Source organism: Physella acuta, unplaced genomic scaffold, assembly GCF_028476545.2.
Source record: "Physella acuta isolate Inbredline_101_S28 unplaced genomic scaffold, ASM2847654v3 ptg001711l, whole genome shotgun sequence".
NCBI classification, from domain to species: domain Eukaryota; kingdom Metazoa; phylum Mollusca; class Gastropoda; family Physidae; genus Physella; species Physella acuta.
This window is the reverse complement of record NW_026733223.1, coordinates 186209-212312: the sequence shown is the minus strand read 5'-3', so window position 1 is coordinate 212312 and position 26104 is coordinate 186209. Positions and strand designations below refer to the sequence as shown.

Below are 26104 nucleotides of genomic sequence, written 5' to 3'. Positions count from 1 at the left end.
GCATCTGACGTCAGATGTGGGGTCAAACATGGCGTCCAGCATCTGACGTCAGATGTTGGGTCAAACATGGCGTCCAGCATCTGATGTCAGGTGTTGGGTCAAACATGGCGTCCAGCATCTGACATCAGATGTGGGGTCAAACATGGCGTCCAGCATCTGACGTCAGATGTTGGGTCAAACATGGCGTCCAGCATCTGATGTCAGATGTTGGGTCAAACATGGCGTCCAGCATCTGACATCAGATGTTGGGTCAAACATGGTGTACAGCATCTGACATCGGATGTTGGGTCAAACATGGCGTCCAACATCTGACGTCAGGTGTTGGGTCAAACATGGTGTACAGCATCTGACGTCAGATGTTGGGTCAAACATGGCGTCCAGCATCTGACATCGGATGTTGGGTCAAACATGGCGTCCAGCATCTGACATCAGATGTGGGGTCAAACATGGTGTACAGCATCTGACGTCAGGTGTTGGGTCAAACATGGCGTCCAGCATCTGACATCAGATGTTGTGTCAAACATGGCGTCCAGCATCTGACATCAGATGTTGGGTCAAACATGGTGTACAGCATCTGACATCGGATGTTGGGTCAAACATGGCGTCCAGCATCTGACATCAGATGTTGTGTCAAACATGGCGTCCAGCATCTGACATCAGATGTTGGGTCAAACATGGTGTACAGCATCTGACATCGGATGTTGGGTCAAACATGGCGTCCAACATCTGACGTCAGGTGTTGGGTCAAACATGGCGTCCAGCATCTGACATCAGGTGTTGGGTCAAACATGGCGTCCAGCATCTGACGTCAGGTGTTGGGTCAAACATGGTGTACAGCATCTGATGTCAGATGTTGGGTCAAACATGGCGTCCAGCATCTGACGTCAGATGTGGGGTCAAACATGGTGTACAGCATCTGACATCAGGTGTTGGGTCAAACATGGCGTCCAGCATCTGACGTCAAATGTTGGGTCAAAAATGGCGTCCAGCATCTGACGTCAGATGTGTGATCAAAACATTTTCCCAGGATCTGACATCAGATGGGGGGTCAAACATGTCGTTCTGACGTCCAATGTTTCTTCCAGACTTTTCTCTCCTTTCTCCGGAGGGGGTGGGGGGAGGGCACTTGATATTTTCGGGTGGAGGGGCGGTCAACATTTTCAGGGGGGAGGGTGGACACTGACAAAAGTATATGTTTTCTATATAAATTTCATGTCGCCCGTGGGGGGGTAGACTTTCTTCGGGGGGGGGGGGGGGGGGGGGAGCCTGGAAGAAACTCTGCTAACGTCAGATGTGTGCTCAAAACATTTTGCCCAGGATCTGACGTCAGATTTGGGATTTTGTCCAGTAAATTGTTGGGCCAAACATTGCGTCCAGCATTTAATGTTAAATGTGTGATCAAAACATTTCGTCCAACATCTGACTTGAGATGTGTGATCAAAACATTGTGTCCAAATGTCTTACGTCAGATGTTGGGTCAAACATTTTGTCCAGCAACTTACGTCAGTTCCACCGTCTATTTAATGTTGCGCTACATCATTTTTCGTAAGATGTTAAACCATAAAGTTATTGTTTAACCCCTGACCTGAAATGTGTACCACAGCTTTCGTTAGGTCCTAAAGCATTAAACATATCATTTACATTGAAACAAAAAAACATAAATTATCAACATGCTCTTTCCAGAGTTCGAACCCACGAACAGAGGAGACCTCGCTATATAAAGGGTCAGCAATATGCCCAGCCATCTTTACTTTCCTTAACGCGGGATCAAGGACGTCCTGCTGACTCCGACTGGGTTGAGCCCTTGAGACTTCCGGATTATCTGTCGTTCACTCTAACATTCGCCGTGACGGGTACCGTGCTATGGTTAGATTGCTAAAGTTAGGCGTATTGTGATATTAATTCTGCATTATTCTTAATGCAATGTGCTTTTGCCATGTGTATTAACGAGAGTTGTTTTGTTTTTTGTCAGAGGGGTGGGGAAGATGAAGTGGGTTAGACAATCTCTGTTATTCTCAAATGGAAAACTGAGTTTTATTATTACAAGATTGAGTTTTATTATTACACGATTGAAAACAAAAATGGCTCAATTAACTGAATGATGTAATATTTAATAACTCTTGATTATTTATAAAGTTATTTTTTTTACTGTTAATTAACCTTTTTTCTTTTTTTTCTCAAAAAACAATTAGGTTTTTTAAAATAATTTTAGTAGGAGGGGTTTGGGTCACGTGATCTGGTTTTTTACCTATAGAAGGACGCCCAGGAATACATTGCTACTTATTTTCTTAATAACGTAACATCTTGCACATTTATAGTTATTTCTTTTTTTAAACAGAGGAAGAATCCAACATTAAAAAAATCTAAAGAATCTGCAACAGCAAATTGCAGCTTTGGTTTGAGGAAATCGCTGCTTCAAGTAATTTTTGAAGAGTATGCTAAAGCTAATTGTCGCAGCTTATTTCAACTCCATTCTTGCAACAGGCTCAAAATAAACAAATAAATATGCCTTTGCTTGAGGCCTAGTCAGCAGAAACTAAAACAATAGCATGTAGCAACGACAGGGCGGAAATGACGTAGCGGACGCCATGTTTAAACATCCACGCGCCAATTGTTGTCGAGGCTGACATTTACAACACGAATGGCGGGGATGATTGTTGTTCTGCTGTAGTTTCTCTAGAACGTTCGCGATAATTTCTTGGGAAATAACAAAGTGACTGGGAAGATTAGCCGACGATTTTTTAGCAATAAATTGTCGTGTTATTTTCTAATAGGGAAATGTCTATTGACGGGGGTGGACTGGTTGTATCTAAGACGCCCAGTCACTTTTAAAAAGAGTTCCCACCGGGATTGAAATTTTCCGTTTTTTTCCCCACTACTAGAATTTAAATATTACGACTTGGTATGAAGGAATGGTGAAATACCAACCATTTTATTTTGAAAATATCAAATCTCTAATAGAACTATTACAGCATATTTCTTGGGGGGGGGGGGGGGGGGGGCTACCAAGAGTTGCTTTTTCTAGAGCCCACCTGGATTTTCCCTGTATATACCGACGGGACATTCCACCCTTGCCTAATGAGCACCAGAAAAAATGCCTGGAACGGCGCGGGTTCGAATCCAACGTATGATGAACTGGAGTATGTAGTTCGTGCTTAAGTCCACCTTGTTTGATGGGAACTGAGATATATGATGGATAATAAAGGGTGGAGGAGTAGATATAGTTGTTTACAATAACTTCTGTTCGTGTTATGTATGTTAAGTATTGGTTTTTAATTTTCGTTTCTAATTTACCGCGTTTTGTTAGTTTTACATCAGCTGGGTGTGTGTGTGGGGGGGGGGGGGGTTATTTGTCAATGGGCGAAGTGCATTTTACTCCATTTTGTGGTTCTACGTTACCGTGATGGCCAAACACTGGACAGATACTCGTCATAAACAGGGTGCTGATGGTCAAGTCATCTTGGACCTCTGGTGTCGTTTTTTAACATGAGCACATTTTAAGTAGAGGGGCGAGATGTTGTATGCCCATGTGAGTAAATTTGTCATGTCTTTTGAAAAAAAGACCATTCACGGCATCAGGCGGCTATTTTTACCGTTCCCTCCATACAGTGTTTCTTTCAGACTTTTTTCTCCGGAGTGGAGGTGGGGGGAAAGGGGCTCGAAATTTGCGAGGAGGCGGAATAAATTTTCCGGGGGGCGGCGGACACTGCTAAAGGTATATACTATATATTCTCTATATAAATATATTTTGTTGGGGGGGGGGGGTTATATACAGTAGACGTTTTACGGGGCGCCCCCCCCCCCCTCCCCCGACTAAATAAATGCCAGATAAAAACGTATCACATTATGTTATTTTAAAATACACCCCTCGGCCTAAAATGACGGGTCAAACATCTTTTTTTTTAACACTTTAATTTTCAATAAGTACAAATTAGTCAACATGTGAGTGAGTGCGTTAGTCTGTTGTAACGTTTTCAAGTTTTACAGCCATTAAATGTTCATACAATTTACATGAATGTTCATGAGAGAGTGAACAATTACAAAATGCTATGCATGTGGCGGAGCTAAGGTTGACATGAACAGGGTACAAGAGGGGTTATAAGTAAAATGAATTTAAGCTAAGAAAAAGCTTATTTTTTCTCAGTCATACCATTAACTCAACCTTATGAACATTTACATATATCTAGAAACTGAGTAAATAATACATTATTGGTTTTCTGTTTGAATTGGAGTCGGATGATAACTCTAAAATAAAAAAGAAAACATTAACATTAGACAAAGATTTACACGTACAATATTAAATAAACGTTTTAATTCAAATTGATCAATCCTATTGTTTTGTTTTTTTTTTTAATATTGAATTTCTCTGTAATCTTAAAAACTTTGGGAACATAATTTAAAGTTTTGTCCCTTGACTACTACCAATACATAAAAATGGGAAGTAACTATCAAAATTTACAATTCAATGTGAAACAATTAAATTTTGTAACATTTGTAGATTGGCTAGATCTATTAACAATGATGCAATATATTATGCTATTAGATTTTTTTTTAATATTGCAACTATCTACGCATATATTAACTAAAATATGTTTCTTTTATATGATATTTTCTGGTAAATTCTTCACGCCTCCCTTAACAATAGTACATAACTTCCCATGGAGTCGTGGCTAGAGTGCATGAAACCGTCTCCCCTAAAGACGTTTCCTATTATGGTAAACTTACATTACTAGCAGCTAGAAAGCAGATGATGTATTATGCACTTCCTTATTTCCGTCACACAAATCTATACGGTAGCAAAAAAAAGTAGACTAGACCTCTACCACAAACGAAAATCTCTAGATTTTTTAATTTTTTTTTTTTTTTAAATTGAGAGAAAACCTAGAAGAAGAAAAAACATTAAGGTGAAGTATAACAGATCCTACCACTTTTTATGTTTTATAACAGTATTTTTATAAAGCAAAACAACTCGGTTCAATTGCTCTCGTTTCGCTTGAGTTAGTAAGTGGAAGAATTTTAACATTCTTTTTTTTTTTTTAACCGTTATTTTCGCAGCCCACCTCTAACGTCAAACATACCCTCACACACATACAGCCACACATTGTCACACCAACACGCACTCACACCTACACACACACACACCCACACATCCTCCCTTTTGTTTATTACAACGTCAGCACGCCACGCATGAGATACCAGCAAGAGCTCATACATCACCTCCGTCACAGGTGAACTGTTTCACGTACCTGAGTGCTTGTTTAACCCCTGATCTCACCCCCCCCCCCCCCGAACCTTGATTGATACGCCACCAACCACAACAGCTGAGGAATCAACTTGTCTAAAGATAAGACGGATCGTCTATCATTTAAATGGTGCATATTTCTATTTCTATATTGCAAACTATGTAGCATATAAAAACGTACACCAAAAAATGCAAATTCCTGACACAATAGCCTATATATGTTCATAAAAACAATGAACCGTTCAAAATGTCCGACACTACATTTTTAAAAGTAAAACAAGGGGTCGGCGTGGTCGAGTCGGTAAAGCTCATGGTTGCTAAACCGAAAAGTCTCGAGTTCGAACCCTCGGGCAAATGAGGCTCGTTAGATTGGGACAGTCACTCTTCTAGGAGAGACAACTCCAAAATTAAACAACTGCTGCCTTGTAGTTTGTTCTTGGTTGGACAAAGGCTATGGAAGCAAATCCAAAAAGAAAAGCAGGCTGAAATCGGAGTCAATAGAGTCCTTGCAAACACGTGACCTAAATCACGTGATACCTACGCCCGCCGCCACAGTGGTGTACATCAGACGTAAACACAATCAGCTGTTCGCCAGCGCTGGACGTGTTCACCAGCGCTGGACGTGTTCACTGTATGTAAAGAACCGCACCCGCGGAAAAGGAAAAATATGTTAAAAAACTTGAACTCTTAGGAATTGAAGATCCTTATACTGTTATTGACAGTTTCGTGGATAATATAAATATGTGGACAAAATTTCTAAATAAAAATACTGTTAGTAATACCGTTTGCGTTTAGAGTTTAAGTAGACGAAGCTGATCAAATGCAGTAATATATTATAGGTTATCTACTGTAGCAAACGTGAGACCACTTAACTTCTACAAAACCCACACTACAACGACTAATATAATCCATGGGTAATAACCAATCTGGGTAGCATGTTATACAATTTAAGACCCTTATAATCCAGCAGGAAAGTAATCAGACACATTAATACTGACGCTCAACCCTCATGATGGCTGCCCCCACCTGTATCTAGCCCACAATAAAAACAAAGAGGAGTCTGCCCTGCCCTCCCCTGAAAATGTCTCACCTCCGTGATACCCAGCCCCACAGAGATAGTATTTCTTATATAATTTTGACCCTCAGGGCCCAGCAGGGAGAACAAAGGGGAAAGTCCCACTGCTCTCCCCTCAACACTTCTCACCTCGGTGTCATGTTATGTCATTTATAGCACACATGGCTTATCAGGGGAAAGCATTAAGGCATTAAGAATCTTAACTCTGGACAGCTACACACTAGTATACTAGCTACACACTAGGTGCCTACTGTAAACTACTAGACTGTAGGCCCTATGTAGACCTGCAATTGTATCAATTGTAGACTGGGTCCATTGTTATTATTCTAAACCATCTCACTTATGATGTTTCTAGCTTGATTTGTTTCTTTTATAAACAGTGGATTTTAAAAAAAATTACCCTAATCATTAACCAAATAATAATAATGTGGTTATTTGTTGTTGGCTGGTATGATCTAGATTGTACTACTAGGCTACAAAAACTTAGTAGACCAGTTACTAGATATGAATTTGAATTTAATTAAACTCAGTCCAGTATCAGATACATATTGCTGTAAAAAGACAACAAAGTAGGTAGGCCTTAGTAATTTATTAAAGCCTTCTACTACAATAATATCAACTACATGCTTGTATAAAGTTTTTACAATTTAATTTAAGTAGCAGATTCTAGATCTAAGTCTAGTCATACAATCTATTTCAATTTCAGAAAATTTCGTTTGCTAAAAAAATGATTAGATAATAGAGCGAGATTTTAGATCTTAGAGACAATTAAATGCTTTATTAGGCCTATTATGACTACTTTTGATTTATTATGGGTGTATTTTGAATCGAATGTAGATCTAAAGTAATTAAATTTAAGTAAAGAAGTAGATTCTAGATTCTATGTCTACCCAGCGGAGCCAGGTATTAGGCCTACTATTAGATCTTATTATTCTTATTATTACTTTTGACTTTGTCTTTTACTATTAGTATTTGTGAAGGTCGAGCATATTTGTTTTATTAATAGTTATCTTTTATAATTAAAATGAAGTTCATTATTTTACTGTCCTTACCTGAAACAAAGTATCGAGAACTGCATTTGATCAGATTCGTCTACTTTAACTCTAAACGCAAACAGTATTACTAACAGTATTTTTATTTAGAAAATTTGTCCACATATTTAGATCTATATTATCTACGAAACTGTCAATAACAGTATAAGGATCTTCAATTCCTAAGAGTTCAAGTTTTTAAACATATTTTTCCTTTTCCGCGGGTGCGGTTCTTTACATATAGTGAACGCGTCCAGCGCTGGTGAACACGTCCAGCGCTGGCGAACAGCTGATTGTGTTTACGTCTGATGTACACCACTGTGGCGGCGGGCGTAGGTATCACGAACGGACGTGACGTCATATGAAAGGACTCTATGGCCTCAATGGCGCATAACCGGTGTGTTGGAGGCGTGGTCGAGTCGGCAAAAAGTTCATGGTTGATAAATTCGAAGAGTTCAAACCCACTGGCAGATAAATCTCGATTCCCTTCAACACTAATAATTAAGAACGAAGAAGAAGAAATTATAAATTTTCACCCCCGCTTTTATTGGAATGTGCTTATTTTTAAATAATATCTCAAAGTCATTGACCGATTGACTATCGAACTCGATCAAGCAGAATATGAGCCTGATGCGCTAACTACTGCGCCACGGAATCTGCGGGATAAGGACAAACGTATTCCTCCAGTACCTAATTTAACTGCTTCATTTAGTATTTATAACTCGTATGTAAGCAACCATTTTCCTGGATTTTACATAACTAACACTACCCTTATGTATAGTCAACCCTATCCGATCCTATATAGTATATAGACAGACAGGGTACGGCTAAACGACAAGATGGTTCCATTCTTTACAATGCAGACTCGTAACTACAGGCCGGCAGGGAACAATAAACGTATTGTATCCATCACGGCGCCCCACCTGGGCTATAATCTTACCTGTCCCACCCGACCACACCCACCCCCTCCTCCCACACAACTACTAGGTAGTTTGTTGACAAAGTCGTAACCAGTCGGCATCCCATTTACCTCTCCTGCCGGCTACTACAATGTCTACCCTGCCGGCATCCTCAATACCTGTCCTGCCAGCATCAATACCTCCCCTGCCGGCTACTACAAAGTCTCTCCTGTCGGCATCAATACCTCCCCTGCCGGCTACTATAATAGCTCACCTGGTGGCGTGACGTAGACGACCGGTGTTATGGGATGTATCACCAGAACGAGGCCCATTATCTCGCCGCTATGTCCACTGAATGGTCCTGGAATGGACCATCAGCCCTAGAGCTATTGCTGTCCTCTCAGACAGGACTAACAAAGAACATCAGAGTCACGAATACTAACAGTCAGTAACAAGTTATCAACAAGGAAGGACACACTCTATAAAACAACAGCAAATATAATCAAAGAATAAGACTTACTACAACAAGCAAACCAAAAAAAAAAACATCAACACACACAAATAGAAGCTACTAGTATAAATAATTGTTTCATCTTCCTGTCTTCAAAAACCCACCAAATCACCCCCCCCCTTACCACCCCAAAAACATTTTTTTTTTAGAAGTAATTTCTAAAAAGTAGCAATAATCTCATTTAAACAGCTTCTCAACAAAAGTTACACAAAAGAAATATGATCAGCAAATACCACAGAAAACGTAAATGGGTCTAAAGCCAAACCCAATTTCACTGACGACAGAGTATTTGTGGATGCGGTGTTGTGGAGATGGATGGTGGATAATCTCCGGGGCGCGCACGAAAATTACCACCTGTGCAGCAGCGCTTTAATAAAAAAAACCGCAACCACTGGCCTGGGAAAATTAACACCGCGCCCCTTTCGGCGCCCTCCACCCCCACCTTGCTCCCTTCGCTACACTCAAATACAAGATTTAAAAACTATCAATCTCTAGACAAACATCTCATTTCCTTGTATTAAAAGACTCGCTTTTAACTACAGATGGGGCTCGATGCCGCTTAATAAAGACATGACAATTCACAAAAGAACATTTCCCAAATCCGACTTCACCATTACTAGTGATATCCGCCCCTGCTTGTCAACACCTGTGAGTTATGCCCCTTCAATCGCCAGATGCACCCGGTTCAGAATAGTGAACACACGAACCTACGTCTGGGAAAAGTAGCCGCGCTACAAATTACACGTCTGGGTTTTCAAGTAACGAGTCGCGATTGACTCGGGCTATGAGACGAGGGCCAGACGTGGGGTGAAAAAAAAAAGGGGGGGGGGGAGGTAATAGACTCCGTCACGATCCCACTTTACTGTGTAAACACACAACCTGTGTCTAGTCTCTATCGAAATGGCGGCATTGTCGTCGGTGAAAGATGGGACGAGCGAGGTCAGATGGGCGAGAGGCGAGGAGTGGTCGAGGGTATCAAAGGGTGAAATTAGCGAGGTCATACCACCCAGGGAAGGAAAGATTTAGACACGTGTTGGAAGAAAATGTTGAACGAGTAACAACGTTACTGTAACGTACAGATTTTTGTGTGTTAATTTTGTTATTGTTTATGACAACTTTTTAAAATGATTCTTGCTTGTTTTAAATTTCTAATTTTACGATTGTTACTTTGTGTCACTAATTAATGCAGTTATATCCCTTGTCGCGATAAAAGTAAAGTTCTATTTTTAGACTTGCCAGTGCAGGGTTAGACGCATTATGGATTATGTGTCTCGTTTCATGTCTCAGTTCTACTTCAAATCTTCTCGATCATCTTATGCTAACTTTCTAGGTTATTTCTCTACATTAAACAAGATGAGAAACAAATCTTCCCAAAAATGTCACAATAAATCGATAATTTGGTGGATTTATGACGAAAAGTAGTCCCGCATATGCCCTTAAATATTTCAGTAAAAGTTCAACCAAATTATTTTTTTATTCTGATAAGTGTCCAAAAAATTACAAAAGAACATTCAAATGAAGATTTCGATAAAAATTACGTGCTGTTTTTAAATTGAAAATCATCACATCTGTCGAACCTTAATGGCTGGCTGGCTGGCCATCAATGCGAGATTGATCGCTTTAATGAGGTAACAAAAATCAATTTTCGAATTAAACCATTAAATGGACAGAAGAACTAAAACATGACCTTGTTACATTAAGATATTGATCTTTTTGTTAGAATCGGATTAACTGTTAGTAACTAGGTAATCGATGTTTTAGTTTCGTAAGATCAGCATTAGACGGACATTTATTTTTTGGAAATTATTGAAACATTAATGAGAACATCGATTAGAACAATTGTAGTACTTGATGAGAACTATAGTGGAATATTGTTTTGGAACATTATTTCAACCATTTAAAAAAATATATATGTTGTTGTTTATTCAAAACTTATTTTTGGATAATCTTTAGGACATGTAATAAGAAATTTATTTATAAAAAAGAACTTTATTTTGAGCATTGAACAAAACTTGTATTAGAAATTGTTTAAAATTTTAAATAATTTTTATCGGAATTAAAATGTTATCCTTTCCCCAACCGAACCCCTATTTTCACCACCACCGCCCACCCTCCCCACCCCCCTCCCTCTCCCCCCCCTCCCTCTCTCCCCCCCCACCCACACACAACCTTACCCCTCCCGCTGCTGGACCCACACGAGCGTAAATCACTTTGTCCTCACAAACCTGGGTACTACTCATCAATTTTTCTGCGAGGCTAAGTCGAGTGGGACATTCAGTTATCTGAGTGCACACTAGCAAGGGGGACGAAACTCCGCGCGGCTAAGCTGACAAACCAATCAGAAACTGAATCCAATAAATTTATTTCTTCAGCTAGGCCTACACAAAATTTGCATTCTAAACGGATTTTTTTTTTTTGTAAAGAAAAAAGTGCATTGGTGTATAGGCTATTAGGGTCACAGGGTGCACAGTAAAACTGCCGGCATTGAGAGTGGGAGAAATAAAACGGTGACAACGACGAAGATGGTCTACGAAAACGTCACAATATAGGAGCAGCATCAAAAACAACGTTCCATACAAAAAATTGTCGCAGCATCAAAAACAACGGTTCCATACAAAAATTTGTCGAGTTCGAATGCGAGTTCAAGTCTGTAGAATGTCCCTGGGTCCATCCAGCTGTAATGGGTACCTAACATACGTTAGGAAAAATCAATGCGGCTGGGCATAGTTCTTAACATTCCTTATTATAGCGAAGTCACCGAAACAGATGAACTCTACTTCATCTTCCCCATGTATCTTGGGCCCGAACGGGAAATGATGATGATGATGATGTGGCAAGAAAGATACTATACCGCCAAAATAAAAACATTTTGTAGTGTAGGCTAACCAGCATAGTACCACATAAAAGTAGAATTCCCGTGAAACATTTTACATATAATTTAGCCATTATTATACTATAGTATTGCAGACAACTATCCTAGCCATTACGGCCAAATTAAGATTAGGTATTGTTTTATGTGTAGATAGGTAGCCTATGGAATGTCACAACATGTATAAGAGATTTCATGAGCGATAATTGCGTAAATAATTTTTTTTAAAAACACTAATGGTGTTCCTTTTAATAAATCCGACTGCTAAAATATCAAGAAAAAAATGCCCCGGGTGAGGATCGAACTCACGACCTTCAGATGGCTCTATGATTATGAGACTGACGCGCTACCTACTGCGCTACCGAGGCGCTGTATCTGACGGACCAGGAATACTTTGTAACAGTAAAGTAATTGCGTAAAGCATATTGGCCAGACCGAATTACTGAACAGGGACATACTGGTGCATTTTAAATACAAGGACATAATTATATTGACCTCGAAAACTAACAATAAGGTTCGTTATCTGTTATAACTAAAACTATTAAATTGAATTGTGTAGACACATATAGGTAGTTAACTTGGATGTGATTGGATGAGCGGCAAAATGCATTTACTAAAAGAGAAAACTTTTTTTTACCAATCTTAATGTATCTAAAAGCATATTATTACGATTTTAAAAAAAATTATAATAGTTAACCTTAATGTTAGGTTATTTCTATGTTCCTGTAGCGCAACTGAAGATAGCTTTCCTTTAACAAATACGGTCCCTGATATAAAAATGTTATTCTAAATTTATGTTAGCTTAACACTGTATTTTCGAATCGCTCTTGTCGACAGTGCTCTATTTATAAATCAGGAGGAAAATTTTTTTTTTTTTAAAAATCATTGCCCCGGGCACATTGCCCAGACTGACATAATGAATAACTTTAATTAAGTCATCGTGGATTGGCGTACTAAAAATATCCATCCATCAGATTCGTTGTGCTTTATTGACCAAGAGGGGATTTGTTCTACTTTAACCAATTAATTAAATCAATATTTAACTATGTATCGGAAATTCTTTCAATATTTTAAAAAAAAATTTTATTATATTTTTTATTTAGAAATAACATCTGTGTTAGTTTATTGCTATTCTGAAGATGTTATCTTAATTTTTAAAAATGCTATAAAGAAATTTTAAAAATAAACTGCCCGGGTGAGGATCGAACTCACGACCTTCAGATCGCTCGACTGTATGTATGATTATGAGACTGACGCGCTTCCTACTGCGCTACCGAGGCACTTATTGTCATCGCCTATGATTAGTTTATGACAGTAAGGAATGGCGTAGTAGTTTTGTTTAGCACATTGCCCAGACTGACATAATGAATAACTTTAATTAAGTCATCGTGGATTGGCGGTACTAAAAATATCCATCCATCAGATTCGTTGTGCTTTATTGACCAAGAGGGGATTTGTTCTACTTTAATCAATTAATTAAATCAATATTTAACTATGCATCGGAAATTCTTTCAATATTTTTAAAAAAATTTATTATATTTTTTATTTAGAAATAACATCTGTGTTAGTTTATTGCTATTCTGAAGATGTTATCTTAATTTTTAAAAATGCTATAAAGAAATTTTAAAAATAAACTGCCCCGGGTGAGGATCGAACTCACGACCTTCAGATTGCTCGAATAAGAGTGTGATTATGAGACTGACGCGCTACCTACTGCGCTACCGAGGCTCTGATTCCCCATGCCGCTCTGGCCTATTTTGTGAAAGTAAAATAGTGGCGTAGGCTTATAATAACGATGACAAAACAATAAAGTTAAGGTTAGGTCCGTTATGTATAAAAATATCAAATTGAAATGCGTAGACAGCTATAGGTCGCTAACCTAAAATTGAGATTTTTATCAGCTGCAAATGCGTTTACAAAAGAGTAACAGATTTATTTTTTCTTATTATGTGTGCAGTTTTTAAAGCATATTTTTTTTGTTTTAAAATTTTAAACCTTTTAGTTTGTGATAAAGTTAGAGTTAGCGTATTGCTGTGGGTTTGTACCTAACATGCAGATGGTACTCCATTAGTTAAAAATTGGCAGCAAATCTGCAGAATATTAGAAAAAAAGAGAGTGCCCCGGGTGAGGATAGAACTCACGACCTTCAGATTGCTCGAACAAGAATGTGATTATGAGACTGACGCGTTACCTACTGCGCTACCGAGGCGATGAACACAGTCTCCTTTTTTGTGACAATTTACCATATGCGAATGTTTGTAGATATCTTTAACTTGGTAGACAATGGTACTGAACTTTAACATCCTATTTAGGTGGTACATGTACAGACCTGACTAACGATATCCTTTCATCCGTCACATGCTGCTCTACATCCCATGGAGGGGGTTTGTTGTCAGCCTGCGGTAATTCTTTTTTTTTTACAGAATATTTTGGTTCTAAATTCCAATCAGACCTGACCATATACCTAACCTAACTATAATCCTAACATAACACAGCGTTAACTCTAAAGATTTCTAACTGTGACCAAACATCACTAAACCAGCCGCTAGACAATGTCCCACGTAAGGAAGATGGTCTATTGCTAATGGTCAATGCCCCACATAAGATTAGAATTCACATGAATAAATTCACACCAAATACAACCGCTTACTCAAAATAGTATTGTCGCCCACTACCATAGAGGCATAATTATAATTACGACAAAACTCTACATAAAACTGAAGGTTAGGTCATTATGACTAAAACTGTCAAATTTATTTGTGTAAACACGTATAGGTCTAACCGTCTAAGTCTTGAGCGATACAAAATGTTTTGCTTAATCTTGGTGCAATTAAAAATATATTATTATTTTAAGATTTGAAAACTTTTAGTTTTTAAAAACTTAGTTTTGTGTTTCTCACCGACCGTGCGTATGGTGTCCCTAAAAATATAAGGCTGATAAAAGAAAAGTAAAAACAAATGCCCCGGGTGAGGATCGAACTCACGACCTTCAGATTGCTCGGATGGGATGTGATTATGAGACTGACGCGCTACCTACTGCGCTACCGAGGCGATGTTTGTGAATGCTTACTGGCCTATTTTGTCACAGTGGACCAATGCTAGGCGTGTTGATATCTTTCATTTATTGGTTTGACGATGGTACTGAACCTTAGCATCCTATTTGGATGGTAGATTTAAAAACCGGGCCTATGATATCCATCAATCCTTCCCATGTGGCTCTACATTCAATGGACTTACTTATCCATATACTTAAACCTAACCATAACCTCAACGTAAACCAGCATTAACCTTACACGATTTCTTACAATAGCCAGACATCACTACGCCAGCTTCTTAACATACAAAGTCCGATGCAAGCAGAGGCGTAGCGAGGGGGGGGGGGGGGCGGGGTGTACATATGTCCCCGGGCGCCGACCATAAGTTGCGCCAAAATGGGTTGTAAAAACGAATTAAAATCTTATTTTAGCTACAGTTTTGCATTATAAATCTAAAAAAATATATGGGGGGGGGGGGGGGGAGAAATTGAAAGTTTGAGGGGGAGGGGGTGCAAATCGAAAATTGAAAGGTTGTTCCTAAGGGGGGGACGCCAAATTGAAAGTTTGTCCTCGGGCGCCGGGAAGGGTCGTTACGCCTCTGAATGCAAGGAAGATGTGTCTACGGCCCATAAAGTAATTCTTCACATTCTGGTCAATGTTCCACAAAATTAGAATTCAAGTCAACGATCATAGAAGTTTGGTCGACCACTATCTACGGTAACCACAGTTATAGCAATTAGAATTCAAGTCAATGATCACAGAAGTTTGGTCGACCACTATCTATTGTAGCCATAGTTATAGTTTAATTCTTCCACAATGATTAACAATCAAATTAAGATTAAGTATAATTTTGTGAAGTCAGGTATAGTTATTGGTCGCTGATATATATTATAGCAAGATATTTCATGAGTAAAGAAATTATTTTATTAATTAGAAAACGTTTTGAGTTTTTTCCCTGAGAATGTAGAAATTTTCAAGTTTTTGTTTTAAATATTTTTTAAATTTAGTTATGACCTAAATGCTAGTTTGTTATTTTTATGTTTTTGCACCGTAACTGTAGATGGTTCTCCTTTAATAATGAAGGCGCTTAGATAATCTGTAAAAAAAAAATTGCGCGGAGTGAGGATCGAACTCACGACCTTTAGATCGCTCAACTGAAAGTATTATTATGAGACTGACTTGCTACCGACTGCGCTAACGAGGGGCTAGCTGCTAATAAAGGCTGACCAATTTTGTGATAGTTAACTAATGGCGTAGGCTTTTAGATATTTTTCACGATGGTTCTGAACGGCCACATCATATTTTGGTGGTCAGGGCCGGCGCTACCTATAGGGCGAACTAGGCGGTTACCTAGGGCGCCATCCCTAGGGGCGCGCAAAAGGTTTAATCGCTATCATCAAAAAGTACCTAATAATTAATAACTTTTATAAAGGAGTAGCGATCTATTTCGGCACCCAGGACGAACTATCAATTTTGCACCCCACCCCAAAACTAGGTCTACATAGGCCTTTATTTATTCGTGATGGTGAAATGCAACCCCCAACTCCCTAATTTGGAAAGGTCGGGGCGCTTTTTACCAGTCACTTTGCCTTTTTAATTTGGTGTCACATAATTGATTAAATAAGTTCGTAATTTAAATTTCGAACATTTTAATGGGGCTTATAAGTCTCGTTTTCTCTGACTTTGAATAAGAAATCTGTCCTGGTGTATAGAGTTTTGTAATGACGGGGTGTTCAAAGTATTGTAGCCTACTTGTTTGGTAAGTTTTGATTTAGATTTGGGAGTAACGGCGGAAGGCTGTTCGTAAAGTATCTAAGTGTTAAAGTGTCGTATTTTTTATGCGGCTGTTGTGTAGTTGAAGGTCTGGTGGAATCTGATTGGTAGTAGAGAAATGAGAATGCAGGTGATGAAGTATCGTAGTTCTGGAGTTCGGGAGTATGGATTCTTGTGGTATTAAGGTATCGAATTATATTGACTGTTAAAGTGTAGTAATAGGTCCACTAAAATCGTTGTTGATTGGGAGTACCGTTTGTAGAGCTTGGTAAAGTTAAACGAGTTGGTGTCGTAGTTCAGGAGCATCGAGTCTAGAAATGTTTAGGTATCGAAGTTTGATATGTTTTGTGAATGTAGTAGAGTATATCGAGTAGTCGAGCATATCGTAAGCTAGATGATTTCAATTCAATGTGGAACACACTACAAAGAAAGGTAGGCGTTCACTAGTTGAAAAAATCTTTAGTTTTTTAGATATCTATATTAAACTATATTACCACTCTTAAATAATAATATATATTAATAGGATGGAATTTATAACTAACCGTAAACTTTTGTTTTTCCAAATTATTTTTTTAAAATATTTAATCTATAATTTTAGCTGTCTAAATTCTAAAACAGTGACCCGAGTTTGATGTGTTGAAAGACATCCCTTAATTTAGGGGTTCCAAAAATTGTATATGTGTATAAATAACAGTCCGCAATTTAAGTATGTCATCAAAATTGAATCGAAGTATGCTATAAAATAGCTACCGTTTTTTGACTTTCAAACAAAACCTACAGTTAAGTATTCAATAAATAAAATATATTTTTTTACAAGGTTACATAGCTAATATAAAACTTTTGTTGTAATTATTACAAAATCTAATTTAAAGCGTTTTATTGTGTTTTTTAAACATATCTTAGTTTCACTTGGTTAATTTAGCAATTCTTGTGAAAGTTATTTCCCTTGAGTAAAATTTTGTTATTTGGATTTTCAAATGGGAGATAATTCATTGCTTAACTTTACATTCATTTCCATTTCCTGGCCTTAGGTTGACAGCTTACATATAAATACAACTTTAAGTTATTATTTGCTACTGTAAAAATTTTTAGAGAGCTTCAGTTTTAAACAAAACAGTTTTGTAGGTTTTTTTTTCAGCATTATCAAGTTGAAAAACATTAGTAGCCGTTGTAGATTGCAATACTTAATGTTAGTAGATATACAGTCTTGGTCGTAAATTAAACATCTAATTAATTGTCTTTCATATTTTCCCCCCTCTTCTAAAGGATTCATATTCATAGGCTGGAATCTATAACATTTATAACTTTTTTTTTTCAAAACAAAAAAATCGTTACATAATCACACAATATAGACATTTTACAATTATAACTAAAGACAGTCAAGCTTAAAACAGGTAAGTTCCGTTTTGGAACTCACCTTGGGAGCACAGCAGTGAGTCCAACATTACAAGAACTTTTTTTTTCAGTGTTTCTTTTTCAGATTGTTTGGGGGGAGCACTCAAAATTTTCTAAGGGGGGGGGTGGAGAGAGGGGGGCTAAGTCGTAAAGTACAAAATAGACTTGTGGACAATTTCCATAAAATGTGATTACGCTTGCAAACTCGAATTGAAGGAATCACTACAAACTTATGCGACGAAAGAGGCAAAGAAAATTTTATTTTGATGTGTAGGCCTACTTATAAGGTGTATGCAATTGATAATAAATTAATATGTTACTTTTAATGAATTGCTTACTTATACATATGTTTTAGTAATTAATTTGTGCGAAAGAGGGCGTTTTAATAAGTTTTGCCTAGGGCGCTAAATGACCTGGCGCCGGCACTCGAGGTGGTACATTTAAAAACCTGACTAATGATATCCATTCACCCATCTACATTCCATGGAGACTTTTGTTGTTAGTATACGTAAATTATTGTTAACACGGAATATTATTTTGGTTCATAATACAAATTAAACTTATCCATATAGCTAACCTAACTATAACCCTTACAGAAACCAGCATCAACCCTAATCGATTCCTGACAACACAAAACGTTTTACAAAATACATCCCATGCAAGGAAGATGTGTCTACTGCCAAATTATTTTTTTTTATATTATGTGTGCTAATGGCAATTATAATTCACGTGAATAATCTTATACCAAGTACAGAAATTTTCTGATAATTGCATGGTCGGCCATTACCATAGCCATAATTATAAACTAAATCTTCGACAATAACTAACACTGGAATTAAGATTAAGTATTATTTTGTGCAGAAAGGTATAATAAGATATTTTATGAGCAAAGAAATTATTTTAATAATCAGAGTTTATTTTGTTATCTAATTTTTATATTTTTGCACCGCAACTGCAGATGATTTTCTTTACTAAACAGGGCGCTATGATAATAATAAGAAAAAAAATACTGCCCCGGGTGAGGATCGAACTCACGACCTTCAGATTGCTCGTGTTCGATATGATTATGAGACTGACGCGCTACCTACTGCGCTTCCGAGGAACTGTATACGTATGCTAGCTGGCTTATTTTATCACATTTAACCAATGGCGTAGGCTCGTAGATATCTTTCATGTATTGGCCAGACGATGGTACTGACAATAACATCTTGTTTAGGTGGTGCATTTAAAAACCTGACTAACGATACCCCCCCCCCCCAACCGTTTCATGTGGCTCTACATTACCTGGACTAACGATATCCCCCCCACCCCTCCAAACTACGGCCCGCTGAGATCTTTTTGTCCAAGGAACAATTGTTTGTTGTTGATGGCTGAGGAACTTTGCCCAGAAAAATAAAAGACATGTCTGGAAGAAACTGGTCCCCGAACTGAAATTTGATAGTTAAAGCGGCCCTCGGACTGAAAAGTTTGGAGACCCCTGCAGAGGCTTGTATTGGTCATAAAAACAATCGAACTGAACGTATAAGGGTTATTCCAAGTCGGAACTGTTTTCGATACAATCACAGATTAAAAGACCGTATGATGATGTGTGCTTGAGTGGAACTCAATATTTTTAAAACCTGTTTAAAACGACAAGTAAAGTCAAGTTAATTACACTATACATCTGTGACGAAAATATTTAACAATCGATGCAACAAATTGTCACTTTTAGAGAACTTAAGTTTAAGGCAACAGTTTAATTTTTTCTTTACTTCGAGTCAAGATTCTATCTTAAGTTGAACTACAGTAAAACTTCGATTAGCTGTATAGTAAATAAACCGGGAGTGATCTCCCCTAAACTTTTTCGAATATTCGTATATAAAACAACAGGGGATGGGAACTCGGATATAAAAATGATTTTTAATCCATTTTAAATACTTAAACCCTTAAAAATATAATAAAATTTCGTAGAAAAAATAATTGCACACCAAGTGAACGCCAAGTAAATATGTGCATAATACTGCGCAATATTATTAGTACTTTATAAATTTACATTACTTTTTGCACGATTACAAGATTTTCTCCATACTTCGTATATACGAGAAAGTAAAAAAAAAACAGCGCCGTATTTCTGAAAATCCCATTTCACAGAAGGCCTAGCTTGTACTCAGTGTTTCTTTCAGACTTTTTTCTTTGTGTGTGTGGAGGGAGGGGGGGGGGGCGGCACTTGATATTCTCAAGGGGGCGGGGGCGGCGGACACTGGTAAAAGTATATATTTTCTATATAAATTCAATTTCTTTCGAGGAGAGGGAGGGGGGGGGGGGCGGTAGGAGAGACGCCTGGAAGGATACTCTGCTTGTACTTACAACCAGGTTGTGTGCAGGTATACGGGTTGGGTGAGGCTATACGTCCAGGGACAGCAGTACTAATCTTTCCCCCACTCTCATCCCTTAGGTAGATCACCCGCACTAGTTTCACACCCATCCCTTGTGTGGTGTTGGGTATTAAATACATCGGGAGGTTTATAACGATTTTATACTTACTTTTGTCTTTCATCGAAGAAAACTAAACAACGCCAGGCTATGTGAGTGTTGGGGGGAGAGGGTTACATATATAGGTCAAAGGTCACAATAAATTACCCACGTCGTATCATATTTTATGGACTCGGACGAGAGAACGGCTAGAATTCCCTCCACTTTATTGATATTAATCTTAATGGCCGAATGATGACAGACACTTGGTCATGGAGGTCGTTTCAGGCCGGACAATGGTCACGCTGGCAGCGAGAATGGTCTGGGAGTCTGCCGGGCGCGAGGCATTAATCCGTTAGATTAGCATCAGTCACTAGCAAATGTCCCCGACTGGAACGCGCGCTGGCCCTCTGGTCAACGGCCGGTCTGGTCGTCTGCTAGGTCTGTCGTTGAAGTATGCGATGTGTCAGAAATACGCACGGTCAAGGGCACCGAGGGCAGTTAATGGAACCAATTTTTAGCGTCGTCTGCTGTGAGCGAGCGTGTGACAATGCCGGGTCAATCTAGGGGGGGGCTGGACTGTTGGAAAACACATTTCGGTACTTGTATGATCTTCGTTACGGTTTTTTTAACGTTATAAAAAAATTATTCTGGTACTGGTACCCTCACAACAACGTCTTGCTCTAACCCTGACCTTAACCCATACCTAATTTAGTTTTTGAAGTACTAATCTATATTATAATATATTATATTATATTATAATCATAACTCTAACAGCAAGCCATGCAGAAGAAACTACTCGATACTTTACTGTTTTGTTGTACAACCGAGCCCCAAATTTCACAATTTGTATGTAGCGTGTCATTTTTTAACGATACTGATACAAAATATTCACATTAGATTCTGCGCTCTTTGAAATGGAAACTAAATAAGAAAAGAAAAATTCATTTTCGACAAAGATTGCCCACATGAGATATAAAGTAGAGTTCACCTGTTTCTTTTACCTGAGCATACACCAGAAATGTGTTGTCAGTTGAATACTCAGGCGTATTTAGTATCCCAGGCTTGATGAGCAATCAGAGACGAGCATGAGCTCGAGGGCAGGGAGAAACCACGAGACTTTGGGGGTTGAGTATTCTGCATGTTTTACATCCGGCCACAAAGCAAAATGGTGCCTATCTTTGATCTTTCCGATAATTAAACAGGGATTACCGACGACAATGTTTAAATAAGGGTTTGGTTTAAACGTTTTGATTTGACTTCCATTTCTATAAGCGCTATTGGCAACATTAGTACGGGGTACTGATTATTCAGATCGCTGAATACTACTATCAGGAAATTGCCCCAAAAAACATAATTAAAAGAAAACACAGGAAATTAAGAAAATGAATTAATCAGTTGTATAATTAAAATTTTACAGCTTTTAATTATTAACATAATAAAACTCTTTTAAGAGTTAAAACCATAAAAAAATTAATAAATAAAAAATAGATAAAACAATTTTTATTTATTTCAGGGCCATCAAAACACACAATTAATATTTCACCGGCGGTGTCACCACGACACCCTCTAAAGACAGCAGGCGGCATCAACACACTTCCGGTCCCATGTCGCAGACGATGTTTTCCCGCCAGCATTCTCACAGTCCGGGGTTTCCCGCTACCCGATAGCGTATCATGGCAGGCTGGACACGTGTACGAAGCATTACAAAAAAAAAAGCGCGGGAACCCTTACAAAAAAAAAAAGAAATAACTTGCTCCTGCTGCCTCAAGCACAAAGCCGAGGGCTTCATCAAACGCGAGTGCTAGAGGGCTGCTCGCGAGGGGCTCAAAAGGATCCGGTCCGCGTCGAATGTCACCAAACGTTTCGTTAAAGTTCGCCCTCTTTTTTATCCAGCACTTTCGATTTATTTCTCTGAAGCACTTCCGGTTCTGTTTAGTAAATATTGAGATGGGTGGGGGCGAGAATATTCGAGGCGATTAGCGAGGGCATGACGATTGAAGCGTTGTTATATTGATTCAATGTTTTTCTCCTTTAAAAAAAATCATCGTTATAAAATGGCAAATATTAAATCCTCTGCAATATCGTCAAGTAGTAAGCCCAACAAACTCTATTCCTCGTGGTATAATTTCAGAAAATTAGCTGATTCCTTGAGAAACATTGAGAGCATTTCATTTGGTATTGTCCTATTAAAAATACCTAATCTAACCCGCATTGTCTTGACTATAATTGTATGCGTGTACAGTGAAGAGAAAATATTGTCAAAGTGTTGGCCATTACTTGAATCAAATGCCATTTATTCCTTTTAATTCTACACTACAAGAATGTTAGGTTGTTTTTTTCAAAATGTTGCAGTTTTTGTACAATTTATGTTGTAGTTGTACATTTTTAGAATGCTGGTTTGAAAAAAAAAATTGATGTTATTGTTTTTTAAAAAAAATGTTACAATTTATTCAGTAGATGTTGTAATTTTTGTTCAATTGTCATGTGTTATAGTTAAAGTAACATTACTGTTTCACTGATCCTCAGTAGCCGGCAAAAGTGGTTCTACATTATAACTATTGTAGTACATTATACATCCAAAAACATTGCCTAGTTTTATACAGTAAATAATTATTTTACTCGTGGTTACAATACATTCGTTAAGTTTAGACAAAATGAAAACCATTGTAGTTTTTTTTTAATGAAGAGTAACCAGCTGTATACTGTGTGACACAGGGAGGTAACTCCCCTCATCCCACTCTATTGGCAAAGTATGTTCAATGTTGTTGTGACAAGTGACAATTTGTGTACGGGAAGGAGACACAACCGTCCGGCCGGAGCAACCGGCAAGCCAGACCAACCGGACCAACCGGCCAACCGGACCTAATTGCGAGTGGTCAAGAGCAATCAACACCCGAGGGAGCCGTTCCGGCGCTGGCCAGGCTTAGGGGCCAATCTGGTGGCCAAGGCTTAGGGGCCAATCTGGTGGCCAAGGCTTAGGGGCCAATCTGGTGGCCAAGGCTTAGTCCCGGGGACCGGCTGATGGCCATTTTGCCGGCCCGGGGGTTAATACGATTAGCCGGGTTTTTTATGACTTTAAGGCTAGCCAGGTCAGTTCGTGACCAATTTGTCCAAGTCTCTTCAAGGACCGGTCCGTGCACTAATTTAGGACATTTGTTAATTGAATTTTTTAACAATGGTTAATGGCGTCGCCGGCGTGTCAGGTTGAGTTAGTCGCAGGGGGGCGGGGCGTGGGTGGTCAGTGAGTCGGAAGGGTGGGGGTGGGGGGCGTCGTGTTTTGTCGGCCTGTATTAGGGTGTACGCGTTGTACAGTGTCGATAAGGACACTTTGGTGCTCATTGATTGTATGGTAATTTATTGAGAGGCTCATGCAAATGTTTGGTACCACACCCGGCTTAGATTTAGAGGTATATTTAATTAATGAGCGTTCTTAATTACCAACCATGTGCATTGTTAGACGCGATCAGAGAACTGACACAGTGATCATTTTTTTACAGCACATTTATTATTAATAAAACACAGGAGAGCAAGTCGGATCAAACAGTATTTACAACAAAAAAAAATAACAAGTAAAATTTGGTAAGACGGAATAGGCTCAATCCGAACCCGTGAATCCAAGCGTCTCCCAAACATCTTTAGCTAGCAGGCTGTACTGTGACAGATTTTACCACGTTGTATCTTATTAATTAAAATTCCGGACTGTTTATATCAAGGCCTTGACCAGTGTTTCTTTCAGGGCATCACTCCATTTAGCCCCCCCCCCCCTCCCACATACCCAGAGCATGTTCACTGCCCCCTAGACGAAATAGAAAAACATAAAATTTATAAAGAATAAAAATATATTTTAACCACCATCCACCTCCCTCGCCCCACCCAAACGTTTAAAATTGCCCCCCCCCCCCCCCACACACACACACATCACACCACATACACTTTTGTGTGCCATTTGGCTCCACCCTGCAGTAAATACTGTAGAGCACAGCGGGGTCTACAGGAAGTCTAACAGGACGAGCGCTTGGCTGATTTCGGGCTCTGTAAATGGGCATAGGGGTCAAGCATAAATGACGTCATGGTTTTTAAAATGATTTTAAACTCACCCCTCCGCTCCGTTACACATCGTCACAAAAAGCCAGAACTCTCGACCTAAATGACGTCTCACCTTAGCCTACCCCCGCCCCTCCTCAGAAATTACAGTTTTAATTTCTTTCTAAAATATTGACTGAGCTCAGTTAACGTAAAGTATATTAATCAATTTGTATTACAATTTACAAGAATTTTTTTTTTTTAAATCCTATCACTATACATTAATCAGATAAAAACATGCACTATTAATTAAGAACAACAACTTATTCTCTTAACGCAGAACGTCGCTCTAGCAGCACGCCGTAGCCTACATTGCCCTCGCTACCTGGCCCAACACGACTTGTAAAACTAGACGCGTCGCAGTATCGCCTCGGTAGCGCAGTAGGTAGCGCGTCAGTCTCATAATCATACAAAATAGCGAGCGATCTGAAGGTCGTGAGTTCGATCCTCACCCGGGGCAGATTTTTTTTTGTTTTTACTTTTTTTTAATTTCAATATTTAAACGTTATTTTCTCACAAAAAGTGTTTGTTGATAAATTATCAACATAGTTTTAAATCTGATAATGTTTTATAATGTTAGTAATAGATAAACACCTATCCTAGAAGTATCGGTTCTAGATATTTATAACAAACGTATTACATCGAGGTATTTATCTAGTGACACCTATTAATTTTTAAAATTTTGAAATTTCCGTTACAATTTAGTAATCAAAACACTGTATAAGCAACACGAAGCAATTAGGCTTATGTAGATATGCTAAAAGAAACCAGAAACAAGAATCTATTGACACGCGAACAAATATCTTACCTAGATGTAAGAGACGCTGAGCAATACGGGCAGAATAGTACAGAGGCGTAGCGAGGGGGGGTGCGGGGGTGCGGACCGCACCAGGTGACACCATTTAGGGGGGTGACACCAAGGCAAAAAAGAGCAAAATATATAGAGAAAAACTTGAAGGGGGTGCAAATCGAAAGTTTGAAAGTTTGTCCCCGGGAAGGGTCGCTACGCCTCTGGGGAGAGTAACACCATTAAGTGCCGCACCGGGTGACACCCGACCTCGCTACGCCACTGGAATAGTATCTATTTTGACGAAAACAATTAAGTGGGCTACTCGACAAGTAGTTCGGCTAATGAAGAGGTTCTCGTGTGTGCTAAGTTATGATTCCATACTATGAAATGTCACTTAGTGCTCAAGAAACAAGTTTTAAAATCAAATTTAAAAAAATAAAATAATACGAAATAATGAAAATAACTGAAGACTCGACTTCCGGGTCTAAAGTGATGACTAGTTTTAATTTGTAATAGCTTGAAGATAGAAATGATTTTTGTTTTGTTTACGTATTAACCACCACCTACGTATGGTGATATAACGAGGTCGGGCTGGAATTAGGGTTAATGTAGTTGGTAAACATTCCTTTGTCAATAAGTTAAGACCAGAGTTTCTTCCAGGCATCTCTTCTGGGGGGGAGGGGGGGGGAGGAGGCTTCGCCCCCTCCCGAAGAAAGTACCGCCCCCCCCCCCCCGAACGAGATGGATTTTATATAGTAAACATACACTTTTACTAGTGTCCACCCCCCCCCCCCCGAAAAATGTTGTCCCCCCCCCCCCCCGAAAATTTCAAGTGCGCCCCCCCCCCCCCCCCGGAGAAATAAGTCTGGAAGAAACACTGTTTAAGCCTTGTCTTAATTACTTCTGGTTACAATGTGACCGCCGTATGATTGTATAGCGGTAAAATC

The 26104-nt window shown here is 38.8% G+C and overlaps 7 non-coding genes across 7 annotated transcripts; 1 reads left to right on the top strand and 6 right to left on the bottom strand.

The window, feature by feature from the left end:
• Positions 1–11911: 11911 nt before the first annotated feature.
• On the bottom strand, positions 11912–11995 carry Trnam-cau (transfer RNA methionine (anticodon CAU)). Its single transcript is given in 2 exon segments — positions 11912–11947; positions 11959–11995. It is a non-coding gene; the product is annotated as a tRNA-Met (tRNA).
• Positions 11996–12814: 819 nt separating this feature from the next.
• Trnam-cau (transfer RNA methionine (anticodon CAU)) lies at positions 12815–12908 on the bottom strand. Its single transcript has 2 exons — positions 12871–12908; positions 12815–12850 (listed from the first exon to the last, which is right to left on the bottom strand). It is a non-coding gene; the product is annotated as a tRNA-Met (tRNA).
• Positions 12909–13262: 354 nt separating this feature from the next.
• Positions 13263–13355, bottom strand: Trnam-cau (transfer RNA methionine (anticodon CAU)). Its single transcript has 2 exons — positions 13319–13355; positions 13263–13298 (listed from the first exon to the last, which is right to left on the bottom strand). It is a non-coding gene; the product is annotated as a tRNA-Met (tRNA).
• Positions 13356–13743: 388 nt separating this feature from the next.
• Positions 13744–13836, bottom strand: Trnam-cau (transfer RNA methionine (anticodon CAU)). The gene is made up of 2 exons: positions 13800–13836; positions 13744–13779 (listed from the first exon to the last, which is right to left on the bottom strand). It is a non-coding gene; the product is annotated as a tRNA-Met (tRNA).
• Positions 13837–14586: 750 nt separating this feature from the next.
• Trnam-cau (transfer RNA methionine (anticodon CAU)) lies at positions 14587–14678 on the bottom strand. Its single transcript is given in 2 exon segments — positions 14587–14622; positions 14642–14678. It is a non-coding gene; the product is annotated as a tRNA-Met (tRNA).
• Positions 14679–18840: 4162 nt separating this feature from the next.
• On the bottom strand, positions 18841–18932 carry Trnam-cau (transfer RNA methionine (anticodon CAU)). Its single transcript is given in 2 exon segments — positions 18841–18876; positions 18896–18932. It is a non-coding gene; the product is annotated as a tRNA-Met (tRNA).
• Positions 18933–24734: 5802 nt separating this feature from the next.
• Positions 24735–24827, top strand: Trnam-cau (transfer RNA methionine (anticodon CAU)). Its single transcript has 2 exons — positions 24735–24771; positions 24792–24827. It is a non-coding gene; the product is annotated as a tRNA-Met (tRNA).
• Positions 24828–26104: the final 1277 nt, after the last annotated feature.